Source organism: Taeniopygia guttata, chromosome 4 (assembly GCF_048771995.1).
Source record: "Taeniopygia guttata chromosome 4, bTaeGut7.mat, whole genome shotgun sequence".
Classification (NCBI taxonomy): domain Eukaryota; kingdom Metazoa; phylum Chordata; class Aves; order Passeriformes; family Estrildidae; genus Taeniopygia; species Taeniopygia guttata.
The window spans coordinates 61,608,415-61,622,645 of NC_133028.1; the positions used below are offsets into that span (position 1 = coordinate 61,608,415).

At 41.1% G+C, this 14,231-nt stretch overlaps 1 protein-coding gene and 1 long non-coding RNA gene across 2 annotated transcripts in view; one reads left to right on the forward strand and one right to left on the reverse strand.

The window, feature by feature from the left end:
• Positions 1 to 14,231, forward strand: part of LOC116808210 (uncharacterized) — a 36,752-nt gene that overhangs the window by 1,116 nt on the left and 21,405 nt on the right. The window lies entirely within an intron of this gene.
• Positions 152 to 4,184, reverse strand: LOC140683999 (uncharacterized). Its single transcript, XR_012055772.1, has 3 exons — positions 2,536 to 4,184; positions 1,467 to 1,521; positions 152 to 623 (listed from the first exon to the last, which is right to left on the reverse strand). It is a non-coding gene; the product is annotated as an uncharacterized lncRNA (long non-coding RNA).

Sequence of the window (14,231 nt, forward strand, 5' to 3'; positions counted from 1 at the left end):
GGTCTTTAATCACCAGCTCTGCTGTAGATGCTCTCTGTCTTTTCCACTCCGTCAGAAAAGGGTTAAATAAGTAATAACAAATACATTAATAAATAATATATTATTAAATAAAGAAAAATAATAGTACACTTTTAACAAAAATAATTTATAAACAATTTTTTTTTTCAGATTACTAAATGGCAGGTTGTGGAATGGGATCGCGGCTTTGTTGTCTAGCTCCAGTGATGTTTCACTGCAGAGAAATAGTCCCCCTAGTGTGCCTTGGCTGAAGGGAGCCCGATGATGCTACAGTTCCTCTAGGTATAAGTGTATTAAAAAGTTACAAGCAGTGGTTGTAGCATATAGGAGCATTCAAAGAAATAACAGGAAAAAATAAAGGAGAAAGGCTGAGATGTTAAAATCTGTGCATGAATTCCAACATAAATCTTGTCATGATAATTATGACATTATGAAGCATTATTAAGCACTACAAGAAAGATCATCAAATATTTTGCCAAAAGCATTTGAAATAAGAAAAGATATGAATGTCAGCCTTTAGTAATTTTCAAAGCACATAAATCTGAGCATTCAAACCATCCTTGCATGAATTCCTGCACACCATCATTTCAGCTTCCTCAGCGGGGCTGGTGGAAACAATAAAAAAGTGATTTGATTAGTAAACATGAACTCAAATTGTACTTTTAGGTTTAGATTACAAACTGGGTTTCAGTGCAACTTTTTTGTTAAAACCACTAATACCATTGTTTAATAATCTCAACATTTGACATTATTCAAGTGCCAGATAAGACCACAAAATTTTCCAGTATCCTTTAGAACACTGGAGACGATTTAGTATTTAGAACATGTGGAGTCATTGTGAACTAACTAAAAATGCCATTGGCACTGAGGCATTGTGACGTGATCCAATGGTTCATTTGAATCCCATTAATTAACCCATGCTTTGAGGGCAAATCAAAGAAAGCTTGTTTTGAGTTAAGCAGTCTCCATGGAGGCACCAACCAAACAAGTTAGCTGGTCCAGAGACACAAGATTGTCCCTGAGGTCAAATTTCAAAACATTACATTTGTGTTCTAAAACATGCAGAAACCAGTGTCAGCCTGGACTCCAGCTTAAGTTTTCATGTATTTGTTTATCAGTTTTGTGAGGGGGTTTAATCCCTGTCATGTAACGATAAAACATACACTAGGGAAAAAGAGTTAATGTCATAGTGATGAATAGTAAACAACAAAGCTTGCCTTTTAGACTGTACTTAGCTGTTGAGCTTAGTCACAAGCCTCATGACTGGACATAAAATGTTTTTATTGCATTGTGGAATTGAAGAAAACATAATACAGCAAAGCACAATTTCCAAATGTTAAGATGTTGTCTCATGGACTGCTCCTTTCCTAGTCATGGCAGTGGATTTTCTTTTCTGCTCTCAGCCATTTGAGCTACGCATCCACAGTCCCACCAATGCCTTCACTTACCATCTCAGGAGAAGGCTGCACAGAGCTGTACCTCTTTTTCCAAGTTAGTGAACAGCTAGAAAATCCAAGAATATTAATTTTGTGGATTTCTGTACGTATCCAGCAGTCTTCCACATTTCATAATTTAGATAACCTGTATTAGGGTAAACTGAAACAAGGCTACTGAAATACATAAAGAGCACAATATTTAGGTCTGACTCTTAACACCTGCATATTTATAACTGTAAAACTGTCTATGAAGAGAGTGGTGAAATAATTACACTAGTCAGTTCCTCCATGTAGAAAAATTTTTACACTCAGCCAGCTTAGGCTAGGGCATAATTTCCTGAATTTAGGGATAAAAGTCACAAGGATTCTGTCGAGAATAACTGAGCTATACTTCTGTCCTGAAAGTTAAAACAATATAAGCATGCCCCATTTTGAAATTCTTCTGCAATACAGCTTGTGCTTGGAAGAACAAAACTCCCTTCAGGGCTTGAAGGACTGTAACCCCATGTCAGGACATGACCACCCTCTCCCCTCACTTTGTTCCCTCAGGTTATTTCTGTGCTGTTCCTTGGGAAGCCTGGAAGATAAAGGTGTTTCAAGATCAATTATTTGTATTACAGAGATCTTTGGTATTTGAGTATAGGGCCTTTGAGGAAGAAGAGAGAAGGAAAGAGGATTTTTTTCTTGGAGGAAAGGTTATTTTGCCTGTTTTTAACAAGGATGTTGCAATGACAGCTGTTGGTTTTGAAGAAGAGGATGTGGCCAGCAGAGAAGCTCGAGAAGGAAGCTCTGAAGGTATCCATCCTCTCTTCTTACACTGCCAAATCCTGCTACAGGGATTGGGAATGTTGGGAATGTTGCCATTCCTGGATCCCACATTGCCATCTGAAACAGTCCCTGTGCTGTGACTGGACATTGTGATCAACCTGCAGCACACACAATGCTCAATAAAGTTCACTTTAACCAGCGAGGTGATGCCATGGTCACGTGGAATCTGACGACTGCACACATGTGGTCACGGTGCTGGTGCTGCCTCCCAGCTCAGGAAGCATGTGCAAGATGCCTTGACTCCTCCACTGACCTTGTGTTCTTCCACAAGTGCATTCCAAAGTGTTTAAATGGGTTCTTCAAAATTCTGGAGTAGACTATTTATATATCTTGCCAGATAAAGTAGGTCATGTGGAAATCCATTTGTCTCTGGTTTGCTTGCCAAGTTGCCTTGATGAAGGAAGCAGGAGCTGATAGAAGAGGAGATTAAATACATATGGGCTTGCTTTCAAAATATAAATTATGTTAATTTCTCATGCAAATAGCTTAAGAATTCTGGACTTGCATAATAAGATGGTGCTCACTACAGCACTATCTTTGTGTTATACTTCTAGTATGATAACCTATGCATTCCCCTGTGGTTTCACCTTGCAGTCACCAACAGCTGCTCCTGATAGTGACCCCTAAACTCCTCTATGCCTCCTGCTTACATTTGAACACAAAATTTGTACTTTGACAAAAAAAGAACCAAAGGTCTAATTAAAAAATATAAATTAGTTTAACAAAAAATTTTGCATGTCAGTCTATATCCCAAAACATCTTTAGGTGTTTATGTAAAAACGAATCAGTGAAAAAAAAAGAATTAATCTTTTAAGTTTGCAAAAATCTGCATTTATATATTTATTTTCATCTCAAATACTTCAATTTTGTTTTCAAAATTATTCCCAGGTAAATTTAATCTATGTAGTTATTTTGGTCACTTTGTGGATGACATTTACTGTTTCTTTCAGAATGTAGTTATTTAGATTATTTGGCAAGCACATTGAGGAAAGTAATAAAACCAGACATAATTAAAAGAGATGACTGTATGTCCACACACTTTAGAGTTGTTTACTGGTTGTTAAGCGACCTCATCTCTTTTCTGTGATTACATTTAATATTGATGTAGGCAAATAAAGGCAAGAGTATACGGCAGAACTCATACAAAAAAGGGAGCAGTTTTCAGTTCTGCATAGGTGTAATACATTGAGATTTCATTTGTGTATTCTGTGGAAAATACTCATTCCCCATTCTGGTGTGGAAATTCACTGGTAAATGTTTGTCCTCTGTTTTTTGCCAGAGGATCAGTTGACTGCCTTGCTTCATGCAAGGGAATTTCCCTTTTTTTCCTAGGCTAGTCAAGGAAGAAGGAGCAGGCTGGCTGGTTGGCCAGCCATGCAGAAACTTACTAAGGTCTATGCTGTTAAAAAATTAATCTGAAGCTTTTCCCTCCATAAGGACAATACTTTTGCACATATGTACTGAAAATGTCTGGACTTTTTCTATAATAGGAAGCATTTTACAAGTTCAGCACAATGGAAACTTCACCTTAGGCCACTTTAGGCTTGGTCTTGTAACAGAAATAAGAATCATAGGAGACATGATCATGTTTCCAGGAAAGTAAGTAATGTATGGTCACATGAGAGACCAATACTCCAAAGCTGTACATAGTCAAAGGAGGCATCAGCCAGGCTCTTTGGCTGAGCATGGTTTGTCCTCAAAAAGCACAAGGTGGAATTTGTACTGAACACCTCCCAAAAGAATAATTTACTGCTATGTAGACTCCTGGGGAATAAGTTAAGTCTAAGAGGCAGCAAATATGTCAACACTGCAGTCTGGTGGTTTCTGTTACTGCTTTAAAAATAGTAGGCTCATATCAGAGAATATTTTGGTTAGAGAGCTGTTTAATACAATACAATAATTTCAGTAATTCTCCTTACCTCCTTACAATGCAAGTGTAATAGGAAGTTATGTCAACTACATGTTATGCTTTTTCTTATTTTTCTGTGTCTGAATCTCCATGCTAAAATGGTTCATTACAACTGGCATTTGGAAAGTAAAGTAGGGAAACCAAAAGATTACCTAGAAATAACTGAAGGGAGAAGGAAAATCGAATGGCAGGGTTAAGCGGTGTTTAGCCAGAGCTCCTCTCTTTCCCTAAGAGATTAATCCAAGAACTATGTGCAGTGCTCCCAAATTTCAATTATTAAAATAATTTAAACCTAATTTGAGTTGTATGTCTTGGAATACTTTGATACCCAGTGGGAACATATATTCAAAACCAAGGGAATTAGGCAGTTAAAAAAAAAAAAAGTTTTACTGGAGGCCCACCTAACGAAAACACAAATGGCTCTGAACACTGCAAAAAAAGGACCTATCATCACAAGATGGGAACAATGACAAGGAAGTGCCTTTCTGACATGTTTCCAGGCTACACAGGGATACATTAGGGCCAAAACTCACACTTTGGCATCTGGTACTTCACAGAGAAATTAGCACCACTACAAATTACCTTCTCTGCAGACTTGAGGACGCCTCCATCAAAAATGCTTCGCCCTCATTCTGTGCTGCTACTTTTCAGACAGACACATTTAATTACCTTATATCTTATTGACAGAATAAGAAATGCAAGGTAGTAAAACTTCCTGCTGGAGTGAGGGCAGTTTTACGGGTAGTGCTGACAATTGCCTGCAGCCTCAGACACGGGGTTTCTTATCAAAGCATTCCAACTAGCAGTGCCAGTCAGCTAGGCTGGGATTCCTCCATCTGTATCACCTACAGTGTGGCGGTTTGCATATGCACCACTCACCTACACCTTCTTTATAGTCAGTGAGAGATACAGGGAACTGGCAGCTGAGACACATCTCTTCCAAAGGCAGATGGCTAAACTGAATTATGTTCTTGAAGTTTCTGTTTATCTCCATTGTCTATAAAACTGTCTAGACACCTTGCTCAGAGGAAAGCAGCCATGCTTGTGACATGTAAAGTTAGGGAAGATGAAAATCATAGCGTGTAAGTGAGAAAAGCAACCATATTTTCAGTCCTGAATGTCTGTCTGTCTGTCTATCTATCTATCTATCTATCTATCTATCTATCTATCTATCTATCTATCTATCTATCTATCATCTCAGCTCAGTGTCTTTGAGACTTTTCATCAATAGCAGGGATGAGAGGTGTAATAAATTTACAGATTGGATGAAAAGATCTGAGAGGCAGAGCCAAACACTTTGCCTGAAGACAGGACAGATCACAGAGGTGAGATGTAATTCTTCTGTAGGTATTTATAAAATCTTTAGTGCTTTGGCTTGAGATTTCCAAAGCCTGAAGCTAAAGAGATTTAAATGTGTTTCTACCATTATTATTATTTAATCAATCTCTGATACCTAAGATAACTATAGCATTTTAAATCCCCAACATACACAATAGGAGGGTGTACTTCTGTTCTGCCTTTCTAAATAGGGAGAAATAACCTTTTTTTCTTTGCAAAATTTTGATTATTATGTTTCGCTTTAGGAGGTCTCACACTGGACTCTGGTCCCATCAGAAAATCCTTTTTGTAGACCTAATTATTTCAGGCTAAATCTGAGCTTTCCTGGCAGGAATTATTGTCTCATCAGGAATGCACCATAGTGGAGCAAAGCAGACTGTCTCAGCTAAGTGAGTGGAACATCCTATATTGCCTGAGTTCCAATTACATCCTCCAAACATTTATGTACTCTTCAAAACTCAAAGAAAAAAATCAGACTGGATCTTTGTGCTGCCACTCTCAGGGAGTAAGAAACTCCTGGCCTCAGGGTCATACATGTCTGGACAACAAACACAAGGGAAATGGGATGGCAGGAGGACAGTGGAGTCACAGCTGTTTCCTCAGGATGTCTCAGTCCAAACCCAGAAAAAAGGGGAGGAAGGGATAATCACAAGTAACTTGTCAAGTGACATCAGTGGTCAGGTTCCAAATTTAGGGATGGGTTTCATTTTCTCTTGCATATTTCCAGTAATTCTGGATGACAGAGTTGTCAGTAATACAGGATGAGAGGAATCTGAGGAATAGTGGGAAGAAAAATTTAAGGCAGGTATGAACTCATTCTTTCCAACACTGCAAAATTCAGATGAACCCTGAGGAGTTAATTAAAAGTCACTATGATAATAACTCTTTCTTTTTTCTTCTTGCCATATTTTATATTTTTAGAATATAAATCTTGTGCTTATCTGTAAACTGTCCATGTTTGCTGCAGACTTTCACAGACAGACAGCTCTTTGTGGGTTTTGAGATGTAAGACTTCAGCAAAGGATTTGGTATTTTAGGGATGCAATATTTATTCTTATGGACTTTTAAAGCATAGCTGTAGATTGAATCAGTTGCTTCACTTGCTATGAGCTGGAACCAGTTCCAGATCAGTAGTTCTTGCAGGCAGACAGGCAAAGGCATTCCTGCCACCCAGTATCTATTACAGAGGTGCTGTAGGAAAAAGGCGCTCAGTTCTGAGGTTCATCCTAAGGCCATTGGTATAGGCCTCAGATATCATTAAGGCTTTTTCATCACATTCACTGAATATTTCACAAAATATTCCTCTGGTGTGTTTTGATTGTTTTGGGGTTTTTTTTTTTCCTTTTTTTTTTTTTGTTGGTTGGGTTTTTTGGTTTTGGTTTTTTGTTTGTTTTTGGGTGGTTTTTTTTTTATTCTGTGAGGGAAAAACCCCATTTAGAGTTAGCATGTGAAAAAAGCAATTCAAATAATAGTTTTGCTAAGTAGTGATAAACAGTGTTTTTTAAGGGTAGCACCTACTAGAATTCTCTATAAATGTTATTGTAAATTTTTTTAATGCTCCTTCCTCCTGGTCTTTTTAGATTGCTTAAATTTTCCTCTGGGTATTTCTGTTCCTCTAGAAGCTGGATTTGTTGCCAGTGCCTTCATAAATCAGTGGTGCAAATAAAATCCTCACACAAAACAGAGAGAAAGGTGCAAACAGAAGGTGAATTGTGGTTAATTCACCTCCCCAGAAAATGGGAAAACTCATTTATATTTTATTGCCTCTTAATATTTCTAACCTGTTAATTTCCTGATATCTTTCTTAATATTTCTAATGTGTGAATTTTCTACATAGAGGCAGCAGAAGGCTTTTCAGTGATGTAAACTAACTCACAGATTAACTGCCTTTCACACATATAAGGACAAGAATGACTTAGACAGTTTTCATCCTCAGGAGCAGCATCCTTCAGTTCAGCAGAAGTAGACTGTGTGCCCAGAATGAGGAAGACTCAAGTGGAAATTTCAGGCATCAGGGAAACAGCTTAGGGAGAGAGAAAGGACAGAACCTTGGGACAGAAACAGTCTTCAAGAGACTAAAAATTTTCCTTTTTTTTTTTTTTTTTTTTTTTTTTTTTGTTCCTTCATTTTTGGCAATGAGTACACAACTTTTGTTCCGCCAAGACTCATCTAGGAAAGGAGCAGCTTTGGTGTGCCTTTCCCAGCTTCTGTAGCATCCCCCCACTCCCGTGTGATGTGGGATGGAGGTGCCTTGTCACATACAGTGGTACCATTTCTCTCTTCCAGGCCCAGCTCTTGGTGCATTTACAGCAGTAGAAAAGGAGGTGCTTAATCCCATTTGAGAAGTGCCCAATATACCTGAGCAAAGGCAGATAGAGTAATGGTGATAATAAGATAAAGTCTAATTTGTTACACTCGTGCAGCCTTGATAAAGACCTATTTACAACGTAAGCAAAGGTTAAAAGTGACTTGAAATCACTTAATGTGATAAGGTTATTAATGTGAAAGTTATTATAACCTCATCTGCATCTTATGACCTTGATTACTTTTATGTCTGCCCATGATTCTACATCACCATCTCCATGGAGGAATCAGGCTCTTTACTGCAAAACACTGAAATTTGCACCACCATGTTTTGTTCAACAGTGGTTTTGTTTGCAAGGAGATGTTCTGTTCTGCATGAACAACTAACCTCTTCCATACTCTGGTCCAATATAGCACGTGCTTCCCTTTGAAAACGATCCAGTTTCTATGCTAAAATCTTCTGGCTGAAAATTGAAGATCATACAAGCTGCATACAGGTTCATATTTTCTTATGAATGTATAATTGGATTTTCCCATAAATCAGGTTTATGAAATGTGAACTATTTCTGACCAGTAATGTCAAAGTTGTTCCAATGGCTTATTTTCATTAGTTGCAACATCCTGTAATCTTAATAAGAACACAGTGCCTTAAATATCTAATAAAAACAGAGCATGAAACCATGAAAGAAAACTATTTAAGAGTCTGCTGATATTAATGTTTGGCAGTGATTTTGTTTTAACTTTATTCTGTTACAGCCTAGATGCAGCATTCCCAAAGCCACATTGCATGCAAGTAAGGAACATGTATTATTTTTTTAGGGCAGGTGGATGCTGTTATTAGTCAAGCAAAGAGAAAGACAATGCAAAAACCAGAAGTAAGGATGGGAGAAAGTAAATAGAGATGTAAGCTGAAGAGGAGAGCAGTACTTGTATTGTGCATGGGATTTTTTGTCTTAGGTCATAAATTTTTTGAGGTGGGGAATGTCTTTCTGCCCTGCATTTGCATAAGCAACCAGAAAAGATACATTTGAAAATACACATATTTATTGTACTTAACACATTGTGAAAAGCCCAAATGTAAGGGGACTGTAAACTTAAACCACTGAAAGGTTCATGCACAACTATGAATCTGCTCTTACATGACCATTTGTCTGTACTGCTGTTTCCACACAGCCCCTGCCAGAATAGCAGCATATAAGAAGAAATGCCCTGCAAGTTGTTGAAGCTAGTGGGAAATGAAGTTATTTTGCACTATACTAAACCTAGGGGGAATAGCATGTGACATGTTTCTCAAAACTGCAGTTTGGTCTTTTGGTCCAAATAAGCTGTAACTCAGCTTCTAACAATTGCAATTTCCTAAGCTTCTCTGAGAGAAAACAGCAAAATGAGAAAGAAAGATGCTGTGTTTGCAGTTTCCTGGTCAAAGTGCCTAGACAGCACCAGAGAACGGGAAGTGAAATTGCTTGGGATAGATGGATCACACATTAAAAATATTTCAGAATGTGGTTGAAATGCCTTGGATCACAGTCTTCCATTTAGACTCCCAGCTGCTGTTTTGTGTGCCTGAGTCTATTTGCAGACACAAACACAGGCTTGCACCATGTTGTGATCAAGATTTTTTGGAATTTATGACCTTCAGCTCCAGAGACGTGGGCTTGGTAAGGTAAGAAGAGCAGCTCCCCCAGCTTGCCTGTAGAGAGGGAACCAATAAACACCAAGTAGTTTGGGATGCCTTCCTGCAAGTGCAGGGCTGTGCATACATATGATATAATTCCAGCACAACTTCTTACACCATCATTGACCAAGGCCCAGACCTCCCACATCAGGAATGTCATGGGAATCAGCAACACAACGTTGGCAAAACAATACAGTGTAGAACATCAGCGGCTTTCTAAGAGATCTACTAGAGTGAGTATCACTTTGATTTATAAATCATTGCAATTGCATGGAATACACCTAGGTGCATGTGGGAGTGTATCTATAACTATATTCCTGTAACCTTCTGGAGAATTACAGAAGTTATTTTGCCCTGTATAATCTCTTGGGCCTAAATGCCTTTTCAGTATTCACATGTATAATGAGCTTAGAAGACTGAAATAGTCAACATTATTTATTGATGGCATTTTCCTACACTAAAACAATTAATGAAGGTTTACAAAACCATTGTGGTTGTATTGTTATAGACATGGAGGCCTAGTGCTAGTGCTGATGCAGCAGTGTAGCTTGTGGGAGGGCAGGTTTGTATCCATGTAATGATACATAATCCACATTTCCTTGGTGGTAGGGAATATCCTGTAGGATAATCAAAATTGTAACTGTGCATGATGCCAAATAATACAAAAAAAAAAATTAATTAATTACGTGCTATTGCAACACATGAGTACTAAGAGTGGTAGATTTATGTGATGTTGAACATTGCTTTTTACCATCTATAGATCTTTCCACACAAAGTAAGGTAGTGGTAACTACATAACCTTTGTCCTCATACAGGACAAAGACAGGTTGTGGTGCCTTTGCATCCAGATTTTCAGGACTCTGCCTTTGGTTCCACTGAATTCCCTGTACCCCAAGGTCTGCTGAGACATATAGGGCCTAGGAGGCAAATTGATGTAAGAAGACATAGAGGTGACTTCTGAAGAGGCTGTGCAGAGCTAGAGGAGCTCCAGGGCAGCTTTGTGCCACAGCTTTTACTAGAAGGCGAAATGTTGGTCCCAGGAGGGATTGACCAAACCCAAAGAGAACAGGAAGCAAAGGTAGACAATCCCTCATGGACATTTGAATCTCAATGAGGCCATGTCACAGTGGTACCATGGGCCTCAACAATGCCATAATAGCTTTTGATTTAGTATCAGCTCAGACACTGGCACAGGTTGCCCAGGGAAGTTGTGGGTGCCCCATCTCTGGCAGTATTCAAGACCTGGTTGAACAGAGCTCTGAGCAGCCTGGTCAAGTGGAAGGTGTGGTGGGGGGATTAGAACAAGGTGACCTTTAAGGTCCCTTCCCATTCAAATCATTATGTGATTTTACGATTCTCTCCATACAAGAATTACCACTGTATCAGAGACAGTTTCACCCAGAGAAGGCTTAAAAATTAATACCCTAATTACCACCAGTTGTATAGGCTTTGGAGTGCACACTGGCACTGCATTCACACACATTGCAAACACCTGGTGGTGGAGGGTTTTACAAGTGAATGCTCAAATCCGGGGAAAATTCCAGAGGAGGAATATCTTTTTGAAAAAGGAGACAGCTCCAGGAAGCAGCAAATCTCTCCTCTGAGCTTTGAAGTGGGTTAAACATGCCAGAAACATGTGAATATCCAGGGGCCAAGATTGCACCTGACTTGAACAGGAATAAAGCACTAAGTGCTGTATCCACAAAATGGATGCATAGATGGATTTGCTCTTTCTTTCTCATTCAAGTCATCTGTTCTTTTAGGTGAAAAAGTCTGCAGCTTTAGGGGGTCACTTGCTGCTGTCCCCCGTCCCTCCCCGGCCCCCTGGGACCCCTCTGGCTAGCTGTCCCCTCAGGGGACCGGGGTTTGCCGCAGTCCCGCTGCACTGGGCTCACAAGGCAGTGGCTGGGTTAGCACGGTCCGAGCGGCGGTGTGCCTGCTTCGTCACCCAGCATTTTAGATTGCCTAATTCACTCAATGCTTTGGCTGCTGCAACCCATGGTAAAAACACAGAGACGGCAACTCTTTTGGATTTTGCCCAATGGTAAATTTCTGCATCACAATGTTCATCAAATTGACTTGCACTCCACTTAGTAATTTTTATCTCACCTTTTGCTTGCCCGATTGGAATTTGGGTCATGTTGGGGGAAGCAAGGGTCAGATGCCTGAAAGTGCATGGACCACCGATAAGACGAGAGGGGATTCCTGGGTATGCTCTGTCCCCACAGATAAGAAACACTCCCTTGTCCAGCTTGCGGGGACAGAAATCAGTGGTGGATGCAAATTTCAGCTTATGCACAGCTGTGCACCATTGACCTGCCCTGAATTCTACCTTGTACTGTTTGACTTGCTCATATAGTTTTACTTCTTTGGTTGGGGAAAAATCAAATTGAATGCAATATTTTGCGGGGCCCAGGAGTTCTAATTCCTGGGGCTCTCCCTCGGCAGTGGGCAAGTGTAGGATCCATCTTTGCCACAAAACGAGGGGGTTTTGCACTGGTATTTTAACTTGTTCTACGGTCCTCGGTGCCCGTAGAACTCTGCCCATGCCTCAGGTGTTTTATTTTCATTCATTTGCTTTTGCAAGTGGACTAGACCAATTGGGAACTCCTTCCCCTTACTTGGAAACCCTACTAAACCTGTGGACATCGGATTTTCTGCTGAGGCAGTAGACAAACACATGTGATCTTGTTTCAAGTCTTGGGTGAGTGTGACCCACACATTTTTCTTGGGCTGTGGAACAATCCACGTGTCCACCGTGGACGGGTAGATAGCCATTTTCTGGAATCAAACGATGAGCAGGAATGTGGAAATTGACATTCTGCTAGTCTGAAAGAAAGATAAAATCATACAAGGTAAACTAACTCTGAAAAAAATGCAATTCGCTCTGCTAGTATAAAGGAAAAAGATTCCCCCCACTCCCACTTTCCCCCCTTGTGAAGGAGGAGGCCCTGCAGACCCCGGAGTCCTCGGGGTTGCCGCTGCTGAAGCAACCACCCTTTCCCACAGTTTTATCACTGAGTCCTTTGTCATTAGGGTGGCTCTTCTCATGCACTCCTCAATGAGCTGATCGAGTGTGGGTGGAGGCGATGCTGGAAGGGCCAAGATGACTCGCTGAAAGGCTTCATTTGCATTTATGGTGACAAGTTTTAATGTAAATAGATCTTGGAGATCTGGATTTTGCACCCTTTTCTCGACTGAAGCTCTCAGTCGATCCACAAAATCCATGAATGGCTCTGTAACAGACTGCTTTAAAGCAGTATAAGAAATGATAGGTTCTTTAGAAGGCATGTTAAAAAATGCACGTTCTGCCGCATCCCTGGACAGGTCTAGCACTGATCTGGGAATGCCTGCTGCTTACTTCTCAGCTTGGCTCCAATCACCCTCACCCACTAGATGTTCTAAAGTGATTTCCTCATCCTCTGTATCTGTGGAATGGGTTGGACTCTGCAAAATCTCTGGAAGGAGATCTCCTGCAAGCCTTTTCCAAGTTCTTTCCCACAATTTAAATTCAGATTGAGGGAGCAAACAGCTGAAAAGATGTTTCAAATCAGCAGGGACAAATGTTTTGGAACTTAGAGTAGCTTTCAAAATGCTCTTAAAAAATTCACTCCTTTCTCCAAATTCATGTTTTGTTTTGCAGAGTTCCCTGATACTGTCATATAAAAGGGGCTCCCATCTAGGGTTTTGTCCTCTCGCATTATAAACAACTGGGGCCATGAACGGAGGATTGGTGTCTCTGACCAGTTTCTGTTTCCCGGAGCCGACAGTCCCGGAGCTGGCAGCTCCGCCCTGCCGCTGCCGAGGGAACCAGGAGCGAGAGGGGGGGCGGCTTGTGTGGGAGTGGCCACAGCTGGCGGGGCGTGTGGAGTGGGGCAGGGGCAGGGGCAGGGGGTGGTGATGGAGCTGTGAGGGGAGGAGCTGAGGGCTGGACCGTGGGCCGGACCATGGGCTGAACCACCGCAAGGTAGGAGGGGTTGGGATTGGGGATGGGCAAAGGAGGAATACGAGGGCTGGGGTGTATTTTGGGCTGGCAGGGGAGCAAGGAATTCTGGGATGGAGAAGGGCAAGTCGCGTGGCCGCCTCCTTCTTGTGGTGGCTGCACGAGGTGGGTGGGGGGTGTAAAGCATGGATTTTGAGCTGCGGGAGCGGAATCAGAAGATGGAGAAGGGTTAGGAACTGAATCTACATCTGCACAGTTAGTTTTTTCAAAGCCGGGGACGCGGGGGGTTACAGGGAACGCGATGGAACCCTTTTCTGTTCCCCGGGCGTCCTGACTGTCTGCACTTTCTTTCACAAAGTCATAAACTAACAAAAAGATTCTCATAAAACCTTCTTTCACTGAGGGATCTCCTGCCTTTGTTCTTTCACTCAACACTGCACCCACACGTTTCCAAAACTGTCTTTCTTTCACTTCTTGCTCTGTTACCTCTGAAAAACTTACTGTTACCCATTTGACAAACTGTTTCACAAGGCTCTTAGGAAGTTTTGCACCTGCTCTCTGCAGGGGTTCTTGAACTTGTTTATAAATCTCTTTCTGCTGTGTAGTCAGCGTAACACCCATCGCTGGCTGCACAGCACAGTCTCACCCAGTTACTGCAGCAAAAACCCCGAAGTTCTAAAGCCACAATGGAGACTCCTGCCATGCCCGCATGTTGGCGTGTCCCTCCGTGGGAGCACGGGAGCCTAACTCCAGTCTCCTGGCCGGACCCCTCCCCGCCAG